Source organism: Leptidea sinapis, chromosome 43, assembly GCF_905404315.1.
Source record: "Leptidea sinapis chromosome 43, ilLepSina1.1, whole genome shotgun sequence".
Lineage (NCBI taxonomy): Eukaryota > Metazoa > Arthropoda > Insecta > Lepidoptera > Pieridae > Leptidea > Leptidea sinapis.
In genome coordinates, this window is record NC_066307.1 from 2,904,227 (window position 1) to 2,923,779 (window position 19,553).

Consider the following 19,553-nt stretch of genomic DNA (forward strand, 5'->3'; position numbering starts at 1 on the left):
AATCGGGAACAAACTAGCCACTATGGAGAAAATTGAACATCGCGCCGTCGTAAAGTTCCTCACCAAACAAGGAAAAACGCCTCAAACTATTTTGCAAGAGATGTTAGCTGTTTACGGAGACTCTGCTCCTGGTAAAACCATGATTTACAAATGGCACGGCCTTTTCAAGCAAGGAAGGGAGTCAATTGAAGATGATCCTCGACCTGGACGGCCCATTGAGGCCACTACGCCGGAAATCATTGAAAAAGTTGAAAAACTTGTATTGGAAGACGGAAGGTTGAAGAAGAAACAACTTGCAGCATCAGTTGGAGTATCAGAAACCACAATTTTAAATATTCTTCATCAACATCTTGGCATGAGTAAAGTGTGTTCAAGGTGGGTCCCGAGAATGCTCACGCCGCTGCAAAAACGTGAGCGCGTCAACTGTTCCCGCGAGTATTTGGACCGCTGTGGAGAAGTTAGGGAAGAAATTATGGCCCGAATTGTAACCGGTGATGAAACTTGGGTTCACCACTATGAGCCTGAGTCAAAGCAGGAGTCGATGCAGTGGCACAAAAAAGGCACACCACCCCCAAAAAAATTTAAAGTGTCGCAATCGGCCGGAAAGATCATGGCGACTATTTTTTGGGATACTGAAGGTATTCTTTTGATCGATTATAAAGAACGTGGTGTTTCTATAACGGGAGAGTACTACGCTTCCCTATTGGACCGATTAACCTTTCCGCATCGGCGCGCTCCGGATCTCGCTGTACACTGTAGATCGGCAAGCTTCCGGCATTTTCGCGGCATTTTCCCCGTGTGTATTATTTTACGTGTAGTTATAAAATGCTTATAACTAGGGTGATTTGAGTGACTGTCACTGAAAGCTATTGAAACAAGCTATAAGACCATGTATAAATTATTCATATTGTCTTTCTTTTTTATTTCACAAAGACTTTTCATTCGAAAAAAAGTGTAAAAATAGGTATATTTTAAAATAAATATTGTAATTATTGTTAATTACTTGTTTTATTTATTTCCTTTTATGTTTTTGTAATGAATAGTATATGTTAATTATAAAATTAAGCTTAAATCTCCACAAAGAACGATCTTCGTGTAAAGTCTTGATAACGACCGCTCGCTGCGCCGGCCGGGAACAAGTGGACACATAAGTGCTTTGTCCGTAAAGCTATGACGTCGAATATTGGTGGCCTTGAATCGTAACGGATCGAAATGTGTTTGGGAATTCACTCGTTCATAACTGCGTAGGCAAATAAACCATCTTGTACACCTAATAAGGGTGAAAACTGGATGAGGTAAAAGAGTGCCCCGCGGCACAGCCGCTCTCATTGTTTTTTGAATTACCAGTGCCCGCGGGCACGGCTGATGCGGAAAGGTTAAAAGAAGCTATTAAAGAAAAAAGAAGAGGAAAACTGACAAAAGGTGTACTCCTTTTGCACGACAACGCGCCCGTTCACACGAGTCATGTTGCGACGGCTGCCATTCATCGATGCGGTTTTGAACAACTACGCCATCCACCCTACAGTCCAGACCTGGCCCCTAGCGATTTTTATTTATTCCCAAAGATGAAGAAAGAGCTGCGTGGAAAAAAATTTAGAGACGATGATGAAGTCAAGTCGGCGATTTCGGCGTATTTTGACGCCCAAGACAAAACCTATTTTTTCGACGGTATTAATAAGTTATATGCCAGATCCCAAAAATGTATTCGTGTTAAGGGGGAATATATTGAAAAGGAAAAATAACATAATGTATCATTTCATCTTTTTTCCCAGTCATTCCGCGAACTTTTTGACCTCCCCTCGTATATGTGAGAGTAATCCTTGAAGCACGACAATCTAACAAACTTCTTTTGGATGGACTCAATACTGATTACAGATGCATTGCTTTATTCAAATAATTGCTATGCATACATTTTATAAAATTCCACTTCTAATATTATATAAACAAGTCTGGCTTTACTATTTGCAAGTGATTGTCGAATCGAGGCTATTAATAAGTTAGTCGTATTACAACTGATGTATGTAATGTTAGCCGGTTCAATGTACGCACCCGGAAGCCGGGGGTCGGGTTCAGGATCTGGAAGTCGATGTGGTCGTTGAGCGCGGCGCCCAGCACGTCGAGCACGGCGATGGTGACCGGCTTGGTGGAGTTCTCGAGCAGCGCGCCGAAGTAGTCGGCGTGGCGGAAGGCCAGGCCGGCGGGCTCGGGCTCGCGCACGCGCACCAACACCCGCGCCGTGGCGGCCCACGCGCCGTCCGACACGCGCACGCGCAGGCGGTGCTCGGGGGCGGCGCCCAGCGCGCGCTCGTCGGCCACGAGCAGCAGGCCGCGCGGCCCGAGCCAGAAGGCGCCGCGCGGGTCGCCCTCCAGCACGTCGTAGGCCAGCAGCTCGGGCCGCTCGGGCTCGTCGCGGTCGCCGGCCTCCAGCTGCAGCACGGCCACGCCGCGCGCCGTGGGCAGCAGCACGGTGGCCTCGTAGGCCTCCTGCGAGAAGCTGGGCGCGCAGTCGTTCTCGTTGTCCACGTCCACCGTGACGCGCACCACGCCGTGGGCCGCCAGCTGCGGCTCGCCCAGGTCCACCACCTGCCGCCCCGCCGAACGGCGTTTTAAGAACTTATACAATTCGTTTACAATTGTTACACTCCCCATTCCTCATACCATACCCTCTGCCTACACCGGCGCCATTGTTGAAGGATTTTGAACTATTAGATAACTTTACTGCACTTTACTAAACAGACATATTTAGTAGAAGCTAATAAAAGCGTATTAATTAAAAAAATATAGATTTTAAACTTACAACTTATAAGTTGTAATGGTGGGTGCTAAAAATTAAAACAATTAATATTAATTGTTAACCAGAAAATAACATTATTGGCTATCAATAAATGCTCTAAATGACTATATTTAACTTTATAGTTAATAGTGATTTTTCTCATGGTCGGGTCTAATTATTAAAAATCTGTGATCAGCGCCATCTATCGAAAACCATTATGTTCGATTTGGATATCCGAAATAGTTTATGAAACTGACACTAGATGACGTTTAATCTAGTGTTATTTGTTTTTAATTTGAACTTAGATGGGGTGTCTGTGGTTCAACGCCATCTAAATAACATCTCTACGTCAACAAGGTATTCGGTTCGGTGCAATTTAAACATCAGTATTCTAATAAGTTTTAAGTATTATTGTAACAAAAGTGATTATAAACATAGTAATTTTAGAGTAACACAGTGTGTATCGTTTTTTATGTGATCAACAGTAAACCTGAAGAAATATTCGTGTTTAACACTGTACATTATTTTGCGTAAAATTTAAATTAATCTCAATTTTTTACGGTAGATATGTGACAACTTCAATGTGATAGTGCCATCCTCAACTGTTACTGTGAACGTGACAATCATAGAAAGTTTTTTTTTGTTAAGCTTTTGACTCAGTTTCCTTTAAGCCACCGAAACTAAATCAATCAAAGACATTACGTGCAACAGACTATAAAAATCCACAAATACCGTACAATGAAGTGCATAGCCTGCAATAAAATTGCATAACCTGTGGAATCTAAAGTATGTTCTTTGTGCTTCGAGCATTATCACTATCAGTGTCTTGGTATTACAACGGAGAATTTTCACAAAGAGTCAAAGCATAGTAAAACCAATTGGAAGTGCCGCGCCTGCAAAATTGCCGAAAAGAAGGGAGATAGCACTAATACTAGAAATCCTAGAGGCAAAGAGACTTTTGAAATCTCGAGAATTAGATATGAAAAAATGTTAAGAGAATATTATTGCACATTTAAGGAAAAGGCTGCCATAACTATTAAAAAAAAACCCAAATACACATGGTCTTTTGTAAATAATTTAAAACGCAACAGTGGCTCTATACCACACCAGGTTCTCCTAGGCTTCAAAATGGCAACCAGTGGAGAAGAAAAGAAATACGCGAACTATTTTCAGAATACTTCCAATCAGTATATAAGGCCCAGCCCCCAGGAACAGCAACCCATTTGCATATAAATTTTCCGTCCGAAAGTTGCACTTCATTAAGTGAATCTGAGATTTTTACAAAGTTAATAAAACTTAACCAATAAAAAGGTATGGGCATGGATGGAGTTCCCAATATTGTATTAACTAAATGTGCTAAAAATTTATCTGTTCCTTTGTGTAGGTTGTATAATAAATATAAACGTGATGATGTGTTCCCCTCAATATGGAAAACGGCGCGCGTGACACCCTAACACAAAAATGGAAAGAGAAATGTCATCTCAAATTATCGTCCAGTATCCATCCTACCAGCTCTTGGGAAAGTTTTTGAATCGATAGTACACCAGAAAATGTATTGGCACATTAAACAGTATATACACCCACAGCAGCATGGTTTCTTACCAAAAAAATCGACTATAACTAATTTAATTGGATTTATTCCTCAATAATATTTTATAATATATTATAATAATACTTTTCCCGACCTGAGGAGGTCGGGAAAAGTATTGATGAAGGTAAGGAAATGGAATTATATATACCAATTTTAGTAAAGCTTTCGACCTCATTAACCTTGACTTATTACTGCGGAAGATATTGGCAATTGGTATTCATGGTACATTATACAGGTGGTGCGAATCATATCTTAAAAATAGACCTCAAATCGTTAAAATCCAAGGTTATGTATAGAGAGCACAGTCAATACCCATGGGGGTACCTCAAGGATCTCACTTGGGTCCACAATTCTTTATCATATTTATGAATGGTTTAGCGTATCACTTAAAATGTGATTTTAAAATGTATGCTGACGATTTAAAATTGTACAAGAAAATACAGCAGGATGATGACAACATAATACTACAGGAGGAACTAAACAAAGTAAACAACTGGTGCAGACTCAACAAAATATTGTTGAATGAAAATAAGTGCTAATGCATATGCTTCTCAAACAAGAAAAAAACTTCCTCCATGAATAAAAGAGTCTGAGGAGTAATAGGACCTCCAGCTTCCTCACTGGGCGCAGCATACAGGTCGTTATCGACGGTTATTGCTCGAATCCCAAGCCCGTGAACGCTGGAGTTCCCCAAGGCTGTGTGCTATCTCCCACGCTGTTTCTTCTGCATATCAATGATATGTTGGACACCGCCAACATGCATTGCTATGCAGACGACAGCACTGGTGATGCCGTATACACGGGCCATGCAGGTCTCTCTCGGGAAAACGTCGACCAGTGCCGGGAGAAACTTGTGTCTTCTATCGAGTCCTCTCTCGAGAAGGTCGCGGAATGGGGAAAATTGAACCTTGTCCAATTTAACCCCCAGAAGACTCAAGTTTGCGCGTTTACCACTAAAAAAAACCCCATTTGCCGTATCACCGCTCTTCGAGAACACTTCCCTTAAAGCCTCGCCTAGTATCGGAATACTGGGTCTCGAAATCTCGAGCAATTGCCAATTCCGTGGCCATCTGGAGGGCAAAGCCAAACTGGCTTCAAAGAAACTGGGCGTCATAAATAGAGCACGGCAATACTTCAAGCCGGCCCACATTCTAGCGCTCTACAAAGCGCAGGTCCGGCCTCACATGGAGTATTGCTGTCATCTCTGGTCTGGCGCACCCCAGTATCAGCTCGATCCATTTGACCGCGTGCAACGCAGAGCAGCTCGAATTGTCGGGAACCCAGTACTCTGTGAACGGCTGGATCATTTGGCGTTGCGTAGAGACGTCGCTTCATTGTGTGTTTTCTACCGCATCTATCACGGGGAGTGTTCCGAAGAGCTGTTCAACCTGATTCCTGCCGCCGAATTCCACCTTCGCACGACACGCCACAAGTTAGGATTTCATCCCCACCATCTGGATGTGTGGCGGTCCTCCACAGTGCGGTTTTCAAGGAGCTTTCTTCCTCGTACCACGAAGCTGTGGAATGAGCTTCCGTGTGCGGTGTTTCCGGGACGATACGACATGGATACCTTCAAGAAAAGCGCGTACACCTTCCTTAAAGGCCGGCAACGCTCTTGTGATTCCTCTGGTGTTGCAGGAGAGTGTGGGCGGCGGTGATCACTTAACACCAGGTGACCCATACGCTCGTTTGTCCTCCTATTCCATAAAAAAAAAAAAAAAGTAATGCTAGGTGGCCTACCGGAAAATACAATGCTAATGGTTGCCTTATTTGTTAGCAGACATAGCCTGTTTTTATTTAAATGAGAAAAACGTGACTATCCGATTTGATGAGTAGATTTTAGTGTCCATATTTTTCTTATACCGGGCGCCTTATATGAAAATCGATTCTTAAGGAGTAAACTCCAATAAACTCCAAAAACAACCGACTTCCTTGTAAAAAAAACCATCAAGAATAATTATATAATATGCGGTTGTATTAATATTGTGCAATGAAGAGGGAACACATCAAAACATCGACTTTTCCTAGTGCTCTATGTTCGGGTCGTTAGCGCAAAGCTTCCCGATTTCAACGATTTTAGTTCCATAGGGCGACACAATTTCCAAAAACATTCTAAAGCAAACCCGGTTAAACCTAGGTTCAGTGAGTCCGATAGCATCACCCGTGGGTAAGATCGGTCGGGCCGGCCGTACCTTGACGGAGAAGGAGTGCTGGCGCGCCTCCTCGTAGTCCAGCGGGCGCAGCAGGTGCACGGCGCCCGTGGTCTGGTCCACGCGGAACAGGCGGCGCGCGTCCGCCTCCAGCAGCTCGAAGCCGCGGCGCCGGGCGTCGTCGCTGCCGTCCGCGTCGCGCGTTTGCAGCACCAGCGGCCGCTCGGGAGACTCCGCGTCCCACAGCACGGCGCCCGCCTCGCTGGCCTGCGGACGGCGACAACGTTAGCACGTGCGGCACCTGGGCCTCACCTCGGACACGCGGCCTCACTCACCTCAGACACGCGGCCCTACTCACCTCGGACACGCGGGCCCACTCACCTCGGACACGCGGCCCCACTCTCCTCGGACACGCGGCCCCACTCTCCTCGGACACGCGGCCCCACTCACCTCGGACACGCGGCCCCACTCACCTCGGACACGCGGGCCCACTCACCTCGGACACGCGGCCCCACTCTCCTCGGACACGCGGGCCCACTCTCCTCGGACACGCGGCCCCACTCACCTCGGACACGCGGGCCCACTCACCTCGGACACGCGGCCCCACTCTCCTCGGACACGCGGGCCCACTCACCTCGGACACGCGGGCCCACTCACCTCGGACACGCGGCCCCACTCACCTCGGACACGCGGGCCCACTCACCTCGGACACGCGGCCCCACTCTCCTCGGACACGCGGGCCCACTCTCCTCGGACACGCGGCCCCACTCACCTCGGACACGCGGGCCCACTCACCTCGGACACGCGGCCCCACTCTCCTCGGACACGCGGCCCCACTCACCTCGGACACGCGGCCCCACTCTCCTCGGACACGCGGGCCCACTCTCCTCGGACACGCGGCCCCACTCACCTCGGACACGCGGGCCCACTCACCTCGGACACGCGGCCCCACTCACCTCGGACACGCGGGCCCGCAGCCGCGTGCGCACGAACTCGGGCGGGAACTCGTTGACGTCCAACACGCGCACCGTCACCGGCACCGTTGCGCTGCCGCCGCCCTGCGGACACCGCACACACACCACGTCACTACCGAGTGGGACTCTCACGATATGCTGTCTGCGTTTACAATAAATATACTACATTTCTAATAACCTCGGATTCGATATCCATATTGTTGAAATCATAAATTTGCGCAGCGGCCATCTTGGATTTCAAAAATGATCCCAAATTCATTCTCTGCACCCTTGAAAACCTCGGATCCAATATCCATATTGTAGAAATAATAATTCTGCGCGGCGGCCATCTTGGATTGCAAAAATGATACCAAATTCATTCTCTGCACCCTTGAAAACCTCGGATTCGATATCCATATTGTAGAAATCATAATTCTGCGCGGCGGCCATCTTGGATTGCAAAAATGATCCCAAATTCATTATATGCACCCTTGAAAACCTTGGATTCGATATCCATATTGTTGAAATCATAAATTTGCGCGGTGGCCATCTTGGATTTCAAAAATATCCCAAATTCGTTTTCAGCACCCTCGAGAACTTCGGATTCGATATCCATATTGTTGAAATCATAATTTTTACGCGGCGGCCATTTAGAATTTAAAAAAAAATCTGCACGATACAAGGCTAGTAGGGAAGCCCGAGAGTAAGAAATACCCTCCCTCAATCGATGTCAATCGTTCTCTCCCTTGAACAAAAACCTCCTCCTTTTCTTGAATAAAAACGTCTCAAATTTCCGTGACGCTCTATTCAAATCAAACCAAAATCAGTTTATTCAAGTAGGTCACGAAAATGACACTTATGAATGTCAAAAAAAAATAAAATATTTTTCTTATAGAATCTACCGCTACTTCGTAAAGGGTTGAGCTAATGAGAAGAAGTAGCAAGACATTGCCACTCTTTTATATCAATTTTACAGATCATTTCAATTACAATATAATATGTGAAATGTAAAATGATGCAACAAACACACTCAAACGTCAAATAGTCAATGTCTTACACGAGTAAGTCAAAAAATAATTGTAAATTAATACAAAAGTTATTGAGTACAGTAGCTGCATCATCCACATACACCATAAATCAATAAAGGTATTCTGTAAGCATTTTATAAGCGATTATAAATAAATAAACATGTATATATCCATACCTATATATATATACACAATACACAATAACTTTTAAGAATCTGAAACGGAGTCCCCGGCAACAGGATCACCCCGCCACCACAAGCAGCGCCCGTTCACGAGCATGACGCATGAGCCAGCCTTCGCCTCCCTCAACCATATTTTAGGGAAGGGGACGACCCGTTCCGACCCATTCCGTTTCATTTGTAAAAAAAATTACCATCATGCGCGTAAAGAAGTTTCACTTCAAAATGCATAAAAATATCACAGCATTTCGTACTCTTGCGCAACTATAATAATTCCGGGGTGGGGTTGTTGACCCGCATCGCTTGGCTAGTGTCTAAGCCATGCCCGCGTCGAACGTATATCTAACGCTATAGATATATACGTACGAGCACTTTTTGTCTAAAGTGTTGGGAAAACGTCGCCTTAACATAAATATAACTTTAATCAGTTGTTCTTATATATGGATGTATTGTAAAATAAAAATATCCTATGTATTGTAAAATAAAAATATCCTAAATTGTCCATCATCTCGAAATAAACCTTGAATATCGAGAAACTTAAGTGATTTCAAATTAATAAAATTTTGAGACACTTTCCTGAAACCGCACGGTTTAATAAACGATACTCCAAGGGAACATTAGTATCAAATTCAAAATGTCATCGTTCCAACGGTCGATACAAGATATGGAGGACATCGGGCATATATAATATAGATATGTAGCAGGCAGGTACCATGTTGTAGGCGGTGACCGTCAGGTCGTACCGCGCGCACTCCTCGTAGTCGAGCGGCGCCCGCAGCAGCAACTCGCCGCCGGGCGCCAGGCGGAAGGCGCCCCCGCCCCCCGCCAGCGCGTGCCTCACGCCCGCGCCGCCCCGCGCCTCCGCCGCGCCCAGCAGCGTGCCGCGCGGCGCGTCCTCCCGCACCTCCCACTCGAACGACGCCGCCGCGAACCTGCGCACACGCCACGGTCAGGCTCGGCCACGGCCGCACACGCCGCACGCCCCGCGCCAGGGTACCTGGGCGGCGCGTCGTCCGGCTCCAGCACCACGACGTGCAGCGGCACGGCGGCCGCGCGGGCGCCGCGCGCGGCCCGCACGCTCAGCGTGTAGTCGGGCGGGCCGGCGGCGGGCAGCGCGCGCGCCAGGCGCACGTCGCCGCGCGCGTCCACTGCGAACAGGCCGGCCGCGTCGCCCGCCAGCGAGTACGAGAGCGCGCCCGCGGCCCGCAGCGGCGCCACCAGGCGGCCGGGCGCGGCGCCCCGCGGCACGCGCGCCTCCCACTGGCGGCGCCCCCACGCCGGCGCGGCCGGGGCGCCACGCACGCGCACCGCGACGCGCGCGAGCGACACGGACGCGCGCGGCGCCTGGTCCCGCGCCCACACGGTCAGCTCGTGGACGGCGTCGCTCTGCCTGCACGATTAAGAATAGTACAAGAAAACCCAAATGGATTACAAAAGGTCTGAAGGCATCGTGCGTAACAAAAAGGAAACTAATACAAAACTACTATTTAAGTAAGCGGCCTGATCGAAAACAGTTACTCAAAAAATACGGTGAACTTCTTGGAATATGTATATTGCGAGCAAAACCCACCACAGTGAACAACGCATAAGGATTTCATCAAATAAGTGCAAGGCTGTTTGGGACCTAATCAAAAACAGAAGTGACAAATTTCTCTCTGCGTACACAGATAAATTAATATACAAAGGAAATACAATAAGTAACCCTCACGAAGTTGCTGACCTCTTTAATAATAAAATATTTGCGAATGTGACAAACCCCAATTATAAAAATACTTACACCAATACTTGTTATAAACAAGTTAAATCAGTAAATAATTATATTTATCTGACGCCATGCACTCACGATGAAGTAGCAGTTGCAATAAAATCATTAAGAGATACAAAATCAACAGGATACGATGAGATCTCTACCCAGCTGCTAAAATATTGCTGTAGGTTTACCTTACTTGTCGAACTCCTCACATATTTAATAAATCTTTCTTTTTCCCAAGGAAAATTCCTAGAAAAACTTAAATATTCAATAAAAAGACCAGTCCACAAAAAAGGTGATAAAACAGATACAGGCAACTATAGACCGATCACACTAATTTCGATCCTACCCAAGTTACATAAGAAATTAATGCAAAGTAGACTGGTTCAATTTCTTACAAAATTTTATGTTTTATGTGAGGCTCAATGCGCATTCCAAAAAGATACGTTTTGTACTAAAAGTGCAACATTTTGTTTAGTGAATCATATTTTAAAATATATTCACAATAAAAAAATTGTTACGGGCGTATTTTTTGACATGACCAAAGCATTTGACTATGTTGATCATGATATATTGTTAATTAAAGTTATCAATATAGTTTAAGGGGAATTACTTTGAAATGGCCACAAACTTATATTAAAAATAGAAAACAATGTGTTCATATAACAAACTCTGGACAAAATGGTTTATGAATCCAAGTGAACTTATTCAAACTCAGGTGTACCACAGGGCAGCATTCTAGGACCCTTGCTGTTTTTTCTATATATAAATGATTTACCAAATTCTACATCACGAAAATGCATACTTTTTGCGGATGACGTTTCTCTTCTAATACTAGAGAACTACTGAACCCAGGAAGTATGATAATTATTGTGGGTGTAATTTGGTCGAATTTTTATCATTAAGTGGTTAAACAAAACAATAATGTAATGAATTGTAATGACAAAATTTTGGATTCAGTTATTTCAACTAATCAGGCTCGAGTAACTAAGTCGAACTAATCATAAGTAAGCTAAATTCTTTACAACCACCTCAATATTCAAATCGGAATACCTTAGGTATATTACTCATGAATGAATATAGCATTCTAATGGTGAAGGAATCACTTAAATTGGTTTTTTAATTAAATAAAAAAATTTAACTAAAAAGAAACAGCCGACGGGCGGAGTCAACGCTAGAATTTTTATTGAGGCCTACTCTTAATATAGCAAAACAACGTTTGTGGAATCAGCTAGGAGCAAATAAAGAGGAACAGTTAATAATAATTACAATACAAGCAATATAGGGGGACCCAATATAGAGGATTACAATATGAGAAATCTTCGACGCCACTTTTCAATTTAATAAGGTACGAATAGTTTTGGATTTCGATTTTCGTGAATGAGCACGGAAAGTCATGACTTTGTGTTCGTGGTCGTGATCGGAAGCACACATACCTGTCCAGAGGCTTGGCCAGCTCCAGCTCGCCGGTCAACTCGTGCAGCCGGAACAGCTCCAGGTCCGATGGGCGGCGCGCGTCCCGCAGCCCGTACAGAAGACGCGCGGCGCCGCCCTCGGCCACGCCCCCGGCGCCGCCCCGCGGCCCCGCCTCCACGCGCAGCAGCCGCGCTCCAGGGGCCGCGCCCTCCGCCACCTCCGCGGAGTACACGGCGCGCGAGAACCACACGCCGCCCTCGGTGGCGTCGTTCACCACGGTGACGTTGACCTGCGGAGCGGCGGCCGGTGAGTGCGGCGAGTGCGGTGCGTGCGGCGCGGGGCGGGCGGTACGTACGGCCTGGTGCGCGGTGTGGCGGCCGTCGGTGACGGCCACGGTGAGCAGGTAGGCGGGCGCGCGCTCCCAGCGCAGGCGCCGCGCCACCACCAGGCTGCCGTCCTCGCGGCCCACCACGAACGAGTGCTCGGGGTCGCCTCCTGCACCCCACACGTTCGTGACTATTGTGTTGTGATCTGCGCTCGGACCGAGCTGAACAGACTTCCATGAGACGTAAAAAAATGCAAGCCCATTCATTTCATCGAAAGTGCGATATCTAGAGACTACTTATTATATAGATGATTGCGAGCTAGGAGAAGCTGGCGTGATTGCAAATTTTTTAAGCATAAAACTGCTCTAAATAATAATGTAAAAGCTGTTGAAATACACAAATAGTCTATAAATAATTATCATTTTTTTACCACATATTATAAAATCATTCATTACCGATGGCTTTAGACTACATTGTTCCTCAATACTTGGGTACATCATTTTTTATCAGGACAAAGTAGGTAACGGAACTCTTCAATTCTTAGGAAAAAATTAACGATACTCAGCCGAATCTTTTATATGCAATCCAAATATTTGAGTCACTTACCGTTATGTCGTTATGGTCAAGTAATTGTCGAAATCAAGTATAATAATCAATAGAACTCTTTAATGTTATCACGAAGAATAAATATAAACTTGCCTCGCTTACTACTCGGTTAAGGATGCGTTTGCGAATCCGACAAAAATAAGATATTTTTCGGTAGAGTTTGTGATGAAATGAAACTAAATCTAACAAAACTAAAAATTGCCACAAATAGATTACTTTTTTATCTCCAATTAGCGTGAAATTTCTGCTTTGAAATTATGAGATTTTGTGTCGTAAAAACGGTTTTCCATTAACTCTTTACACAAAATTGACAAAATGGGGCTTCATTCAGGATCTTTTTTCTGCTACTACTTACATAATTTTGTCTCTTAAAAAATACGTAAGGGCAGCAGATATAATATTTTGAAAAACATGGCAAATAAATTACTGAATATGTTATAAATAATCTTTGAAAAAAATAAAAATGAATCGTCTAAAATTCATATATTTTTCTGATAAGCATGAGCTTTAATGTATTAAGGGTTATTTTATTTTGTCACTCTGGACGCATTGCACAGAAATAAGTGATTTTGAATAAAAATATTTGAATTTGAATAACTCACAGTAAAGGTGTCACCTGTGGCAGAATTTTTAACTGTCTGTAATCTGATTGCTATGCGCTTATGGACACATATTGCATTGCTAAATTTAGTAAGATCTCCACATATTTAGACAAATTATTAATTAGTATAGTTCGGATTATTTTTGGATTCGGTGTCAGCCAAAGTAGATTTGGAACTACATACATAGTTATAGGTGAGATGTGCGTGAATATAAGAATTCGCAATTATTTTATTAATTTTTAGTGCATATTATATCTATATTTTTTTTATTTGAAAAATTGTTATGGAATAGTGTTTTTCAGGTCAATTACTTTTTTATAATTTTATTTTTATTTTTGTTGTTAATTTCGTTTGTATTAATGTTTCGTTAAATGACCAGTCACCGACCCACTATGTCGTAGTAGAGCGCGTCTCCGTCGGGGTCGGCGGCCTGCAGCAGCGCCAGCACGTAGCCGGGCCGGTCCAGCTCCGCCGCCTGCACGGCCAACGCCGGCCGCGCGGCGGGGCGGCCCGCGCGCGGCGCCGCGCCGCACCGCAGCCGCACGCGCGCCACGCCGCAGCGGCCGCCGCCGTCGCACGCGCGCACCTGCGGAGAGCACACCCGGCGTGAGTCGCGCCCGCCCGCGCCGCCGCCGCCGCCGCCGCCGCCGCCGCCGCGCTACTCACGGTGAAGTCGTAGGCCCGGTGCGGCCGCAGCGGCAGCGCGGCGCGCGACGCCCGGTACACGCGGCCGGAGCGCGCGTGCACGCGCAGGGCGAGGGCGTGGCCGGGCCCGCCGCGCGCGCGCCACGCGTACCGCACGGTGCCGTTGTCTCCCTCGTCGCCGTCCAACGCCACCACCTGGGCCGCGCTCATCGATCAGTAACGAACTTGAAACATTTTACAACCGACGGATAGTTCCCCTCCGCCCGCTAATATTTACTACGCGACGTATTTCAAAACTGTATCTATAAACACTGACCGTCCCGACATTCAACTGATAGATCGTTACCGCCGGGTGAGAGGGCTACCGGTAACAGTCATTGAGATATTTGTATGGAAACAATGATTTACAGCATTCCTATAATACTTTTTAACGTCAAACTGTCTTGTAATTCGATTACCGTTCACATTCGGAAGATGAGTTGCAACTTAAAATATTTTTCGTTCAATATTTCTATGTTAGTACCGACCAACATGTCTAGAAATAGAGACTGTGTCAATAACTATCGACCAATATCGTTGTTACCATCAATATTCCAAGATTCTAAAAAAAATCAATAATAAATTAAAATCATACTTAGAAACAAATAAACTGCTATCAAATAAACAATATGGATTCAGACCACATAGATCTACTGATGATGCACTGCATTCATTTCCAGACCATATTGCTAATCTATTGGATATTAAATTTAAATATTTAACTTTGCCCCAACTTATAACCAAACTAGAAAGACTAGGGATTCGGGGAAAACAACTACTACTGATGCAGAATTAGCTCTCTAAGCGAGCACAATGTGTAAAGATTAAAATAACCAGTGATGAGGAATCGATACATATTGGGGTTCCACAAGGAAGCATACTAGGACCTACTTTGTTTCTATGTTATCTAAATGAATTGAGATGAAACTGACCAACTGTCAAATTATATGTCACGCAGATGATACGACCCTAAAATTTTATGGAGACACTTGGGATGGTATTGATTCAGTGTGTCTTTGCTTGGGCAGAAACTCAAACACTTAATTCATCAAAAACGTACTTCGGCCCTTTTAGCACCAGGCCACAGATATAATAAAATAAGAACCATCTTATTTTATTTTATAACTTAATTTTATTGAATAGCATGTCATTTTCGCCTATAATTGAGGCATCACTTACCATATGAATGTTTGTATTATACTGAAATTTTTGTATTATACTGTGTTTATATTAGTGTATACCTTGTTGGCGGAATTTAATAAATAAATAAACTATACTACTTAGAGATATCTGCGTATTTGTTTTATACGTATTTGATATGAATGAATATCATAATTATATTTATATGAAATTTCTATGATAGCCGATACTGATTCGTAGTCTCTATACTATGACGGTTCGTTTGTAATAGGAACCCGGCATTAATCTATTTTACTTTGACAGTGTCTAGTCTAGACTAAACTAGTTTACTGTATCTAATAATGTAAAGAAAATAAAATAATATCGAGCGAAGCATTAAGATTTTGGAAAACGAGAATAAATAACAGAAACGAATTAGTACGGAAGCTATAATAGAGTGTGGGACTCCGATGATCAATAATATATCAATAGACAAGCAAAACGTTGGAGGAACTAGGTTTGAAATTAAATCGTACTGTTTCAATACAGATCGTATTGTATCGTATTTAGCTATGTTTCACACATTGTTCTCATTCCAAAAAAATATTCAACACCAGCAAAAGGTATAATTTACTTGTATAAGAATAACCAACAGTCCATTAAGTTTTGTACACACTGATCTATTAAATTGTCTTTTATGTGATTTACTATTCTGAGAAATACGCAATATTCAATAAATGTAAAATAATTATTTACTTAACTTTCTATAAAAAAACTAACACAAGCAATACAATATTAAGAAAATATGTTTTATTAATATGTGTCGCTCTTGTACTAACAGCTCATAGAAATGCTAATCTCTGATGACTTCACTCTAATTACGCCAATTAGTCGGGAGGCGGGTACTGACTGAGCGAGCAGCCTCGCGAGGAATTTATCATATGTTCGGAAAAAATTGAGCTCGTGAGAACATTAACGGCCACTCTTTTTAACCGACTTCAAAAAAGGAGGAGGTTCTCAATACGTTGGTACGTTTTTGAAATGAAACTTCTTTATCGACGTATGAGAGAAATTTTATAGCAAATCGTCACTATTTTCGGTTACGCGCCATTTTGTTTTTTTAAATCCAAGATGGCCGCCATGCAAAATTATGATTTCAGCAATACGGATATCGAATCCGAAGTTCTCGAGGGTGCAGAAAACGAATTTGGTATCATTTTTAAAAACCAAGATGGCCGCCGCGCATATCTTACTATTTACTGATTTAGGGAAATGTCTATTCACTTGCAACATTATTTGGCTGTCTGTGTGCGAGTTGGCGAATGTAAGTACGTGACGCTCACGCACACATTAATTATAATGTTACTTCTATATTCACAGAAACTATCGTTCTGAGCGTTATTATTTTATGTATATTGCCATGAGTCTGCCACGCGCACGGTCAGGCTGAGCCAGCATCGAGATCGAACAGAGACTGCACGTGCCTAACGCGGCTTATAGCCAGTGTTGCATGAGGTTATGAGACCGTACGTTTAGAAAGCTATAGCCACCTCTGCCTGTATATTAATTCTTCGACTTGTACAAAAATGACGAAAACAAATAACAGGCTGTTCAGAGCAAAAAGAGTTTTGGAGAACGCCTTTGGCGTTTTAAGTTGTGTGTTCACAATATTGAGGATACCCTTACTATTAGAACCAGAAATAGATTCCGTCATTCGTCGAACAAGCGAGGCAAACCGCAATCGTCTTAAGAGCTCGCGCCAAACTGACCGAGGTGCTTTTGAGCATGAACAACGTTAGGCTCGAGCCGCGGCACACTCGGGCACTTCTTGACCGACCGAGGATCTGTCTCGCGCGGCTGGTCGCTCAGTCAGTACGCGGCTATTTGAATAAACGAAATCGCATGGGCCAACGTCATGAGCAACCTGCATCATTTCTTTATAGATAACCCGTTAAACCAACCAACCAAAAGGTATGTATGTTATTTCATGCAATTTGCAATACTTAGATAAGAAAGATATATTATAATGACTGATATCAAAGCACCAATACAAGCCAACGTGTGTGAGCGAAATAGTCATCCGTCTCTCAGCTTGGTATGTCGACCTTGCCTTGTTGCGATTGTTAGGTTGTGTTGCTTTGACGCGGCCATTTTAGTGACGCCACCACTCATTGTCATATGTTCAATCTTCGTCTGCCAATGAACTTAACAAAATGATTTGAGCGCGAAGTTTTAAAAACCTAGTTCTATAGTTTGGTTATGTTGTTGATAGAAAATTATTAAAGCCCGGCTTATTTAGTTATATGGCAGTACCGCCGCTGTCTATTCCCGCTTATTAAGCAATCACATTTAACAAATGTGGCCATTTTTTTAAATTGTCAGTATTGACGAGTTGACGCGGGTGAGGCTATGTCAAACGAGGACCTTAATCTCTGCCGACGTCGGCGTCGTAGATACGAAGTAGACACAACCAAAACTTAATTTTGGCTTTAACAAAATAAAGAGATAATCACAGACCGATCTTAACCATACACTCTACCGGGTCTCTTATCGCTACATTTAAAATATCAACCCATCTAGACAGTTTAATCACAATCTTAAGGCACTTGCTTTTGTTATTAGAAATGGGCACACATACGGGGCAGCCAGAGATCTCCGATATCTTGATATAAAATTAGTTTGGATAGTGCCTCCATATTTCAATCACTACAAAACAAACACGGTAACTTGTGGACATAAGGGCTACATGAATCCACTGGGTAATGACGCAGGAGATGAACCGACCGGAAGGCGACAGTTTAATTACCACTAGGAACTTGTATGGAGGCAGAACAGAAACACAGCACGTGCTCACAGAGGCCAGGAACGCGCCCGGTCTGTGTGGTATATAACATATATATACACAAATCTGGCTCCAAAACTGATCCCGGCAACTATAGACCAATCTCTGTGCTCCCAGTACTATCTAAAGTAGTAGAAAAAATATTGCACAACCGTCTTGAATCTTATATGGAATCAATACAATACATTACAGAACGCCAATTCGGTTTCAGACCAAAAAGTAATACTGTAACTGCAACCTTTGACTTAGTGACAAAAGTGAGACAAAATATTGACAGTAAAAACATTGTGTTGGGCATATTTGTTGATTTAAAGAAGGCGTTTGACACAGTAAGTCATTCAATCCTTGAAACTAAACTTCAGAACATAGGAATAACCGGCAATGCATTTAAAGTTTTCCAATCGTACCTCAGTCATCGACAACAGATTGTAAAAATTGGCGACTACAAAAGTGAACCCCTTCCAGTTAGTTTTGGTGTACCACAGGGATCGATCCTGGAGCCCCTACTCTTCTCAATTTATATAAATGATATCGTTAATTTAGGATTACATGGTCATATAACCTTGTATGCAGATGACACTTGTCTTTTCTATTTTGGGGCTTCCATCAATGACATTACCCAACATGCGCAAAAGGATCTTACTGTTCTTTCCAATTGGTTACAATCAAATCTACTTACAATTAATGGTACAAAGACTTCTTATATTATCTTTAGTGCGAAGAACAAACCAATATCTCCCTATAAACCCTTAAAAGTTAATGATGTTCCCTTAACAGAAAAGCACGTTGAGAAATATTTGGGATTACTATTGGACAGTAAACTGACATGGGGCGCCCATTTTGAATATGTTAAAAAGAAACTCTCTTCTCTCCTGGGTTCACTTCGTGGCATAGTTCGTTCGATACCCCGCAAAGTTAGAAAACTTATCTATAATTCATTAGTTAAATCACACCTTACATATTTAATTGAAATATGGGGCAGTGCTCAAAAAACCAAGTTAGCTGAATTGCAAACAACACAAAATAGACTCATAAAAATGTAATTTCATTTCGCTTATTTAACACCTACTTCTAAAATATACAAACAAACTAACCTCATGAATTTGAAATGAAATAAAACAACTTTACACATACCATACATGTATACTGATACAAAAAATTCTACATAATTCCATCCATACATCAATCTTACTCACCCAAACTAAACATGCGTCTAAACGCAGCACGAGACGAGCCAGCTACTTGATACTACCTAACACAAGAACAAATTACGGCAAGCGTATGTTTATTTACGAGGGCGCACAACTTTTTAATAATCTACCTTCATCTCTCAAAAAGATTAAGTCGCTAAAAACATTTAAACGTGAGTTATCAGACTATATTGTTTCAAAGTTTTTATAAAACACATGTCTGAAATTGTTTGTTATGTGACAGTGACCTGTAAAAGTGTGTAATAATAAATTTTGTGAAGTAGAATAAGTACTATAATGTATATGTATGTACTGAACATCTAAGGAACGGCGGATAAATTATT

The 19,553-nt window shown here is 43.4% G+C and overlaps 1 long non-coding RNA gene across 1 annotated transcript; it reads right to left on the reverse strand.

Annotated features, from left to right (window-relative positions):
• Positions 1-9,919: 9,919 nt before the first annotated feature.
• On the reverse strand, positions 9,920-13,857 carry LOC126977101 (uncharacterized). The gene is made up of 4 exons (XR_007732147.1): positions 13,762-13,857; positions 12,196-12,335; positions 11,861-12,129; positions 9,920-10,064 (listed from the first exon to the last, which is right to left on the reverse strand). It is a non-coding gene; the product is annotated as an uncharacterized LOC126977101 (long non-coding RNA).
• Between the last annotated feature and the right edge of the window lie 5,696 nt (positions 13,858-19,553).